This window comes from Suricata suricatta, chromosome 10, assembly GCF_006229205.1.
Source record: "Suricata suricatta isolate VVHF042 chromosome 10, meerkat_22Aug2017_6uvM2_HiC, whole genome shotgun sequence".
Classification (NCBI taxonomy): domain Eukaryota; kingdom Metazoa; phylum Chordata; class Mammalia; order Carnivora; family Herpestidae; genus Suricata; species Suricata suricatta.
The window spans coordinates 24755899-24767452 of record NC_043709.1 but is presented as its reverse complement, the minus strand read 5'-3'; the positions used below and the strand labels follow the sequence as shown (position 1 = coordinate 24767452).

Genomic DNA, 11554 nt, shown 5'->3' with positions numbered 1-11554 from the left:
ACTGTAATGGGAGATGATGAGGCTGACACACAAAAGCGAGCGAGGAAGAGAGCAAGCGAGCGTTCTTTAAATGCCTGATTCCAGCTGTGAGTCGTGCCTCTGCCAGCCCCAGTTGGATGAGGTGGTAGATTTCTTCTCATTAAGCTTAAGTTAGCTTGCGTTTGATTTCTGTCACATGCACCCAAAAATCTTGACTTACACAAGAGGCTCCCAAGTCTCTTTGTGTCCTTTGTAGACCAGATTTGGCCAGAACCCACGCTGAGGGCTGTTTTCATCCTTCCAAGTGGACATCCGATCCTTCTCTCTTCAGACAACAGGAAGGGGACAGCTTGTTGTCCCCAAACTTCCCATGGCCAGACATATGCTTTCCCTGCTCTAGCCTTCGGTTTCCCAGCTAAAATTCTCAACTTTTTAAAATGAGAAGAACTGCTGTGAAATAATTTCATAAAGTACTTAGCACATTGTGTAGCAGTACTGGGTGCTTATGGAAAGTTCTTTGTATGGTAACTGAGGCTCTCCCCTAGGCTTCTCTGTAACAATCTTTTCCTCTTTCTCATGAAAAGCAGAAGCAATGAACAGATTGAGATCAACATCTATTGTTTTTGCAATAAGATCTCAGTCCCCTCCCAGAGAAAGGTTGCCTCTCTGCAACCGGGGAGGAGAACATAATGTTCCTAAATCCTCTGCTTAAAATCACACTCTGTTTAGAAATCATTCGTGCCTCCTTTTCTTGTTTCAGTTCAAGAAACCGATGGTTTCTTCATCGGTGTCCAGGAAGGAGCACTGAAATGAAATATCACCACGGGTGCTAAGTTTCTGCTCTGGAGAAAACTAAGGAAGAGGCTTAGCAAGGCTTCCTTTCCCGGGGCGGTCACTCTGATGGGTCTGCAGACTCGCAACCCCCCCCCCGCCCCGCATGGGAGCTAGTGCGCCGTGGGTGAGGACGGCTTGCAAAACCGCAGAAGCCCGCCTTCAGGCTGAAGACCGGAGCGCCAGGCTCTTCCCTGGAGGGTGCACCTGGTATGATAAGAAACAAGGGAGGTACAAAACTCTTCTGACTGGTCTGGGCCTCCTGGGATCCTGCAGTTTCCATTCTTTGGGATGGAAAAGAACTGCCACACAGAGGAGAAGCTTGTCATCAGCCTTGTCTTGCTCACCAACCAGAACAGGGCGAGGCTCATGCGGGCGCGGCAAACCGTCAGACCATCACACTTGTGAGCCGGCCTCAGCCTAGGCCTCCGTCAGGGCCTCCCTGCCGAGGACAGAGATCTGAGTCACGCGGCCACTCAGGCAAAACCTCCCGTCACCTCTGACGGCAACATCACCCCATCTCTCAGCCGGGCTTGGAGACTTTCACTTCCCCTCCGCTCCGGCCCCAGCAGCCTTGGGAACCGGCACCGTGGTACCACCAGACATTCATGCACTTAGCGCCGTTGGTCCCCGCTCTATGAAGTGCGCGCCTACCCGTTACACAGCGAAAGAAACTGAGCCTCAGAGGTAGTAAATAACCCGTTGATAAGTGGAAGAGCATGCAGGTCTGTGTGACAATACCCACGTTCTTCCCCACAGCAGCAGAACTTTTCCACATATTTAAGACTCCTGTTCCTACGGCCTGAGAAGAGCAGAATAGGCCAGCACACTCCGACTCAATGAATGGGCTTCATCTTCCTCACTCTTTTTTTTTTTTAATGTTTTTTAATGTTTATTTGTTTTTGAGATAGAGCACAAGCAGGGGACGGGCAGAGAGAGACACACACAGAATCTGAAACAGACTTCAGGCTCTGAGCTGTCAGCACAGAGCCCGATGCAGGGCTTGAACCCACGAGCCACAAGATGATGACCTGAGCTGAAGTCGGACGTTGAACCGACTGAGCCACCCAGGAGCCCCTCCCTCACTCTTAAATAGGAAGATATCCTTTTAGCACCATGCAAAATATCTCCTCTCCCGAGAGAGGCGGTCTGTCCCCCAGGCTTCCTCAGGTAACCCTAAGAGTGTCTGGCACATCATTCCTCAGTCCTCGTGAACTGCCTTCCTTCTCAGCTGTGTATTCACTGAAGAGTCAGACGTCTTTGTGCGGTGCCCTGCTGTTCTCGGAATGGCCTGCAGCCCCTATTATTATCCCTCATTTGGCCTGGCCAGAGCCCAGAGCAAATGGCCCAGCTCCAGGCGGCTAGGCCTCCCCTGGTTTCCCCACTTGAAGACCAGTTGGTCACCTGCCATCCCTCATTCTGCCCGCTGCTCCATGCAGATGATCTCAAATGGATGTCTCTTTATTTTTTTCTTTTTTTATTATTTTTTTAATGTTTTATTTATTTTTGATAGAGAGAGACAGAGCATGAGAAGGGGAGGGGCAGAGAGAGAAGACACAGAACTGGAAGCAGGCTCCAGGCTCTGAGCTAGCGGTCAGCACAGAGCCTGACGTGGGGCTTGAACCTACGAACGTGAGATCTGACCTGAGCCGAAGCCGGAGGCTTAACCGACTGAGCCACCCAGGCACCCTACCTTTTTATTTTTTCAAATGCACCATGCTTTTTTTTAATTTTTTAAATGTTTACTAATTTTTTTTAATTTTTAAAATGTTTCTTATTTATTTTTGAGAGAAAGAGAGACGGCGTGAGCAGGGAGGGTCAGAGAGAGAGGGAAACACAATATCTGAAGACAGGCACCAGGCTCTGAGCTAGCTGTCAGCACAGAGCCTGATGTGGGGTTCAAACTCACAACTGTGAGATCATGACCTGGGCTGAAGCCGGACGCTCAACTGACTGAGCCACCCAGGCGCCCCTAAATGTTTACTTATTTTTGAGAGAGAAAAAGAAAGGGACAGAGAGAGTGGAAGGCAGGCAGAGAGGGAGACACAGAATCTGAAATAGGATACAGGCTCTGAGCTGTCAGCAGAGCCCAGTGCAGGGCTCAAACCTACAAATGGTGAGATCATGACCTAAGTTGAAGTCAGACGCTTAACCGACTGAACCACCCAGGGCGCCCCACAACAACACACTTCTTGAGAAGCCCCTGGTTTACAAGGCTTTGAAGAATTTTCAACCAACCATCACTTGAGCTTCCATTGTGTCACTGGAGGATCAGCACAGGAGGACAGAGAACAGGGGCCACATTTGTTGTCCTGTAATGACTGTATCGATTTCAGTAATTTCAGGTATTGGCGGCAGGATGGGCATAAAGGTTTGTGTGTTTGCTTCTTGTTGGCTTATGGCCTTTGCTCCCACCATGCCCAGTCCTGCTAATCAGTAACTGCAGACAGCTGTCTATGATGGATATTTTTATGGTGTTTTAGTGTCATTCTATTTTCCTAAAATGTCAGTAGACAGCCCAGGAAATTTCCCTCCAGAGTCCTTGGAGGTTGTTTTGAACTGAAATCACCACCAGTATGATCAGCTGAGCAGTAAATGAAAAACAGTGTTCTATGTCAAATTAATATTTTAGGGGAGAAATTGTGCAAACCCGCACCGCAGGCCTGCGCGACCTCCAGCTTTAGCCACAAAGCTGCACAGTGATGACCGAAAGGCCAGAGCCAGGTGTGGCCATCAGTTAGGGGGCTGAAATCAGAGAGGTGGGGGGAAACAATGGTGAATGGGTCTCCGTTCATCAACTGTGGCAGACTAGTGGGACAAGAGAAGGCAGGAGTGATGACATTTTTAAGTGGATTCATTTTGAAACCACTGCTGCTGCCTTAAGAAAAAATAAGACATTATAGAAGAATAATGAGTGATAAGGCAACTTGATAAAAGCAGGTTGTAAAACCAAATGTACAATATTGTCCAATTTTTGAGAATTGTATGAGAGAGAAAGAGAGCACATGAATGAGTGAGTGGCAGGATTTTATGTCTGATTTTACAATAGAATGTTCTGGAATTTAAAAAATGTTTTAATGTTTTGAGAGAGAGCAAGCAGAGAAGAGGCAAAGAGAAAGGGAGAGAGAAAAAGAATCCCAAATAGGCTCCACACTGTCAGCTCAGAGCCTGATGCAGGGTTCAATCCCATGAGCCCTGAGATCATGACCTGAGCCAAAATCGAGTCGGAGACTTGACTGATTGAGCCACCAGGCGCCCTTGGAAAAATTTTTTTACTATAGATCCCTTGCCCCTGCCCCTAGAGGTTCTGATTTTTTAGATTTGGTTTGAGGCCCACGTATTTGTATTTTTAAATCTTCCTAGGTGCTTCTGATGCACTGTCAGCATTGAGACCACTTATATAGATGGAAAAAAAAGATCAGAGAGAGCTTTTTTTAAAGATCAGAGACAGATTTACAAAGGATTTCTGATTTAATATTTTTCCTGTGGTTTTTCTATACTCATATACTATTCTATGAACATGCTTTCCATCTACCATCAGAAAAGGTTATTAATAAAAATTATAACTGAACTGGTTAGGAAAAATTGTCCCAGGCAACAATAATGACAATGACTAACATTCATTAAGTGCTTCCCGGGAGCCAGACACAGTTTTATTAACAATAGAATATTGTAATAACTCTGACATAGCCACTAGTGTTTCAGCCATCTTACAGATGAAGAAGGCAGAGGTCCAAGAGGTTCTAATCCAGACCATCAGAGAGTGACGGACACAGTATGAACCCAGGAACTGCTACTTGAGAGCCTGAGGCTTACCCCCACGTGCTTCTTTGTTCCAGATGGAAGAAGTCCTGTGTGGTCCAGACACTCACACCATCCCCAGGCCCCCGGACCTGGGACTGCTGTGAGCTTCCCAGGAGTCAGAGTTGTGGGAAATTTCCTCTATGCATTCCCATGGAATTTGCTACTCATCTAAAAGGAAGAATTCTGTCACCACGTAAGCTAGAGAGAAGGAGAAAGAAGAAATTGAACACCACAGGATACTGATGGCTATTAAGGCATGTCATAAGAATCCTTTGAAAGGATTCTTAATTGGTTTTTTACTGGAGTGGAAAATGAAGTTCTACAAAGTGCCCCAGGCCATTATGCGGGTGGATAAGGATGTGAAATTCTCCAGGGTTTTCCCCTCCTCTGAGAGGACGGAAGCAGATTATTTCCCCATTTCACAGATGGTGGTGCCAAGTCATTAAGGGATTTCCTGAAAGAAGAGAAAGGAACGAGTTGACACCTCCAGCCAGAGTCAAAGATCTTTGCTAGTCCAAAAGGGGCTGGTGAATTTTAAAGATTTTTAAAAATCAGCAGGTGTTTAAATTCTTTGTCTTTGTAAGGCTGCCAGATAAAACACAACACGCCCAGTTAGATTTGCATTTCAGATAACAAATAATTTTTGGTAAAAGATGTCCCAAACATAGCATAGAACATAATGATACTAAAAAATTATTCATTGTTTATCTGAAATTCAAATTTAACTGGGAGGCTTGTGTGTTTATTTGCTAAACACGGCAGCTCTATTTCATGGGAAACGATTTTATGTTCTCCTTGAAGGTTGCTTTCCCTTCTGAGTGTCAGCGGCTCAATGACTTGAAGAAGTATTAATCCCAGCCCATCCCTTTGCACCAAGCCCCTGGAGAGCCACCTCCTTTGGTGGCAAGTATTACATATTCCAAATGCACACGTGCGTGCACAGCCTATGCACCGGCATTCACGTCCGTTCACATGCCTTCAAATACACTCACTCACATGCTTTCACATATACACATGCAAATGCACAACACAGGGTACAAGCGGACTTCTCCGAACATTCTAAAATGCAAATCTCTCACTCTATTCAGATTTTCATGGCGTTCTAAAAACATAATTTTCCTTTTTGGTCAGTTCTTGCCTATTCGGGAAGAAAGTCATATGCCCGGCTTGCTTTAGATGCCCAGCTACACTGACTGGCTTCCCACAATAAGACCGCATTTCTTGTACTTCAGAAATTTTGAATTTTTCTTTCCTTGCCATCGCATTTAATTGCTTCTTTTAAGTACAAAGAGGATGACAATTCTCTTAGGATCAGATAATGAGTATAGTTTAGTAACAAGGAAAAATATAAAAATACTTGAGCCATTTAATAAAAATACTTGAAAATAAGAGAGAAGAATAAACATTTTTAAGATGTATTTATTTTTGAGAGAGAGAGAGCACAAGCAGGGAACGGGCAGAGAGAGAGCGGACTGGAAGATCCGAGGCGGGCTCTGTGCTGATAGCAGTAAGCTCGACGCGGGGCTCCAACTCACAGAACCGTGAGACCATGACCTGAAGTCAGATGCTCAACCAACTCGGCCACCCGGGTGCCCCGAGTAGAAAATGTTTAATGTGTTCTCAAAAAGCATAGAGCATAGTGACCAAATGAATAATTCCTAGAGTCAGGCTGCTTGAGTTACCAGCAGGCCAAATTAGTTTACCTCATCTGTAGAGTGGAAATAATAAGAGATTCATGAAATTGTGCCTGGAACACAGTGTTTACTATTATAATTACCTCTTATTTGCTAGACACAAGGGTAACCTCTTTACGCATATAACCCCATGGGGGTGTCAAGACCAGCCCGTGCATATGTGGGCATGAGGACATTGAGGCTCACAGAGGTTAAGAGACTTCCTAGTGTCACTTGCCTAATCTTGCAACAAAACCAAGATTTAAGTACCAGTCTCAGTATTAAGCCCCTGTTCTCTAGCCAATGGTAAGATGAAAACAAGTGGAAAGCACACCGGTGGCAAGGTGGTAGGTCCTCATGGAGGGGACAGAATTCCTTCTACGGTCATTGCTCCCATGGAAGGGGCTGGGAAGGTGTCAGGAGAAGTTTGGACCAGTGTGTTTGGTAGAGAGGACAGTGCCCTTTGGGTACTTACCCAAACATTTACCAAGCAGACGGAGACCTCACTTTCTGTGACCCCTCCAAGCAAATCCCCAGGAGCTGGAAAGCCCTGACCCTGGACTCTGCCTGACTCTCCATCATGAAAAAAAAAATTTTTTTTAATGTTTGTTTATTTTTGAGAGAGAGAAAGAGCATGACCAGGGGAGGGCAGAGAGAAAGGGAGACAGAGAATCTGAAGCAGCTCCAGGCTCTGAGCTGTCAGCACAGAGCCCAACGTGGGGCTCAAACCCACAAACCGTGAGATCATGACCTGAGCTGGAGTCAGACGCTCAACGGACTGAGCCACCAGGTGCCCCTGACGCTCCACCATTAAGGCAGCAGAGGCACAGGGTCCACCAGCACTGGGCGTGTTCTAGCAGCAGCCCCAGGACTCTGTGCTCAACTTTCTTCATTTACACACGTACCCTGGAAAATTCCATTCAGTTCCTTTAATGTTATCTATCAACTGATGACTCCCACATTTATGGCCCTACCCAGACCTCTCCCCTGAACTCACACTCACAACTGCCCAATCAGCCTCTCCTTGGATATCAAATAAAGATCTCAGACTTAACAAGTCCAAAACAGGATTTTTCCCAAAAAATAGGCTTCCCCTCCAGTGCCCCGGAAACAACATTTGACAACTCCATTTCTCCAGCTGTGCACACCTGAAGATTTGGAGGGGCCCTTCACTCCCCGCCTTCCTGTGTCTCTGCAATCCAGCCCACCAGCTCCCCACCTCGACCCCATTGGCTTCACCCACAATCAAAACACCTCCCACCCACCCATCCTTACCAGCCCAGACCCTGCCCTCTCCTCTCCTCTGACGCAGCCAACCCCCAGCCGTCTCCCTGCTCCCCTTCTCACTGGGAACATGGTGTGTCCTTCACCCCACAGTGGGAGCACCCTCATTAAAACGAGCTGGTGGGGTGCCTGGGTGGCTCAGTCGGTTAAGTGCCCAACTTCGGCTCAGGTCCTGGTCTCATGGTTTGCGAGTTCGAGCCCTGCATTGGCTCTGTGCTGCCAGCTTGGAGCCTGCTTCGGATTCTGTGCCTCCCTCTCTCTCTGCCCCTTCCCCACTTATTCTCTCTCTCTCCCTCTCTCTCTCAAAAATAAATAAACATTAAAAAAAAAAGTGGTGCAGATCACCTCACTCCCTTTTCAGACCCTCCCCACCCACCCGCCAAACCCTCTCATTTCAGGAAAAGCAAAGTCCTTACAGTGACCCAAAAAGCATAGCACAAACTCAAGCCCTCCCCCAGCTCTCTTGACCCCACCCCCCACCCCTCACCCCTGCTCCACCACTGTTCCCAGCTCCATCTGCTCTAGCCATGAGGCCACCAAGTCTGTCTTGGCCACATAGGCTCATGCACTAGGGCCTCTGCACTTGCTCGTCTCTCTCCAGGACACACCCCACCGTGGTGTCCCTGTGACTCACTCCAAATCTCCATACTCTCAGTCTCACCCTATCGCCCCCCTTTGATAGGACTACCCTGTCTCCACACTGCCCTCCCCCTGGGCACTCGCCCTCCCTCCACCCAATAGCATTGATCACATATCACTCTCTGATGTGATTTATTCATTTACTTATTATCTCCATCCACGACAAGGGAAGATCCATGTGGATAGAGATTTTGTCTGTTTCACTGACTGCTATTTCCTCCATATCCTCAATGTCCAGAAGCAAAGTCACACAGTAGGTGCTCGATAAATACTTGGTGACCGGGTGAGTGGAAGGAGCCTCCGGGCATCCTCACGCCAGCTGAACGAATACCCCCGCCGACTGCCTTGGCGCCCCCCCTCCTGCAAACCAGGCTTTCAGAAGACCCTCTGCTCACACTCCTCTCCACTTCAGGAACCAAAATTCCAGGATGATCCTGAGCAACTCTTATCTGGTTCTGCTCAGTTTGGTTTGCCAGAAGAGGCTCGTGGGCAAAGAACAGGCGAGTCTCCCCACCTGTCTCTGGCTCCCCGTGTGCTCTTGATGACAACGTGTCTGGGGACACTGTTCGAAAGGCTCTATCTACTCTGACGGTCACTTCCATGGAAACCCCAAATGAGTTCAAAAGGCTGGTACTGGCAATCCTTCCAGCTTTTATGATCCCTTCTTGGAGTTCCAAGGGTTGTGCCTGCAGGCACATGCGGTGAGGGGCCTTTTGAATCGCGTGTACCAAGAAGGAAGCTTTCCAACGCCCAAATAATTATCTTCAGCAACATTTAAACTATTATTATTATGTGATGAGTTTGCCAGTCAGACCCTCTGGCACACCCATTACGAACCCTCGAACCACGCCAAGTGCTCAGCCTCTCGGCTGCAGAAATCCCTTCACCCCCAAAATAAGCAAGGCTATTAGAAAAAATCTTTGCTGATTCAGCTGGGAGGCCTCGTTCCTCCTCTGGCCTCTGGAGCATCTACTAACAGCTAAAGCATTACCTACAGAAGCCCAGGATGAACTCCGAACATTCCAAGTGTTGAACACACATCTAAAATGCACATGGTATCTTTTCCTAAAAGGGTCCAAGTATAACCAATCACAGCTGTGCTGATTAGTCATTTCTCCAGAATTATACTGGCCAGACTGTCTATTATAATGGGTCCTAGTTTCTTTTAAGTTTTTTTTTTAATTTAATGTTTATTTACCTTTGACAGAGAGAGAGAGACAGAGTAGGAGAGAGGGGCAGAGCGAGAGGGAGACACAGAATCTGAAACAGGCTCCAGGCTCTGAGCTGTCAGCACAAAACCTGACACAGCTCTAGAACCCACAAACTGTGAGATCATGACCTGAGCCGAAATCAGACACTCAACTGACTAAGCCACTCAGGTTCCCCCAGGTCCCAGTTTCAAGGAAGCACATTCTATTTGCATAAAGAGGATGATGTCCCCATGGAGTTGCTTGAACTCTCTGCTTTTTTCCAACATTCAGATCAGCCATGACTTCTTTAATATTTCTGAACATTCAACCAGCACAAATTTCTAGGTCACCCTTTAAGTACATATATGTGTATGTACTCAAGACCTTCATTTGTCATCCATTTCAAGATGCACCGCTGTGTTACGTGAAGGTAAGAAAGAAAATGATGCTGTCAATTAAATTAGAACCAGACAGTGATAATAAGATGTGTCCTGATCAGAGATGTTACATTGTAATCAGTTGTGAATTACGTGTGTGTGTGTGTGTGTGTGTGTGTGTGTGTGTGTGTGTGTGTGTGGTGTGCAGGAAGAAAGAGATGTAGTTGGGGAAAAAATCCTGTAAATGGTTTGAAGAAATTTTAATAGAATTTTAAAATTAAGAAATGTAAGAGCACCTGGGCGGCTCAGTTGGTTAAGCATCTGACTTTGGCTCAGGTCATGATCTCACCATTCATGAGTTAGAGCCCCACGTTTGACAGCTCAGAGCCTGGAGCCTGCTTGGGATTCTGTGTCTCCCTCTCTCTCTGTCCCTCCCCAGCTCTTGCTCTCACTCTCTCTCTCAAAAATAAACATTTTAAAAAAGAACTTTAAAAATAAATAATTTTTGTGAATGGTGTCAGAAAGTGGTCTAATTTCATTTTTCTACATGCTGCTGTCCAGCTCTCCCAACACCACCCGTTGAAGAGGCTGTCTTTTTTCCATTGGACACTCTTTCCTGCTTTGTCAAAGATTAATTGGCCATATACTTGTGGGTCCAGTCCTTGGTTCTCTATTCTATTCCATTGGTCCATGTGTCTGTTTTTGTGCCAATACCATACTGTCTTGATGATGACAGCTTTGTAGTAGAAACTAAAGTCTAAGATTGTGATGCCTCCCGTTTTGGTTTTCTTCTTCAATATGACTTTGGCTATTCGGGGTTTTTTGTGGTTCCATACGAATTTTAAGATTGTTCGAGCTTTGAGAAGAATGCTGGTGCAACTTTGATGGGGATTGCATTGAATGTGTAAATTGCTTTGGATAATAATGACATTTTAACAATGTTTATTCTTCAATCCATGAGCACAGAATGTTTTTCCATTTCTTTGTGTTTTCTTCAATTTCCTTCATAAGTCTTCTATAGTTTTCAGCATACAGGTCTTTTACATCTTTGGTTAGGTTTATTCCTAGGTATTTTATGGGTTTTCGTGCAATTGTGAATGGGATCTGCTTCTTGCTTTCTCTTTCTGTTGCTTCATTTTTGGTGTATAAGAATGCAACTGATTTCTGTACATTGACTTTGTACCCTGAAACATTACTGAATTCATCGATCAGTTCTAGAAGGCTTCTGGTGGAGTCGATCGGGTTTTCCATGTAGAGTATCATGTCGTCCGCGAAAAGGGAAAGTTTGACTTCTTCTTTGCCAATTCTGATGCCTTTGATTTCCTTTTGTTGTCTGTTTCCTGATGTTGGACTTCCAACACTATGTTAAACAACAATGGTGAGAGTGGACATCCCTGTCATGTCCCTGATTTCAGGGGGAAAGCTCTCAGTTTTTCGCCCTTGAGGATAACATTGGCTGTGGGCTTTTCGTAAATGGCTTTTATGATGTTTAAGTAAGTTCCTTCTATCCCAACTTTCTCAAGGGTTTTTATTAAGAAGAGATGTTGTATTTTGTCAAATGCTTTTTCAGCATCTATCGACAGGATCATATGATTTTTTTCTTTTGTTTTGTTGATGTGGTGTATCACATTAATGGATTTGCGAATATTGAACCAGCCTTGTAACCCAGGAATAAATCCCACTTGATCATAATGGATAATACTTTTTATATGCTGTTGAATTTGATTTGCTAGTATCTTGTTGAGTATTTTTGCAAAAGAATCTGAATGTGAGACAG

General features: G+C 45.8%; 1 long non-coding RNA gene across 1 annotated transcript in view; it reads right to left on the bottom strand.

The window, feature by feature from the left end:
* Positions 1 to 4450: 4450 nt before the first annotated feature.
* The window catches only part of LOC115304729, a 27018-nt gene continuing 19914 nt past the window's right edge, over positions 4451 to 11554 (bottom strand). The window contains exon 4 of the long non-coding RNA XR_003914584.1: positions 4451 to 4812. This is a non-coding gene — a long non-coding RNA (uncharacterized LOC115304729). The remainder of the gene's footprint in view (positions 4813 to 11554) is intronic.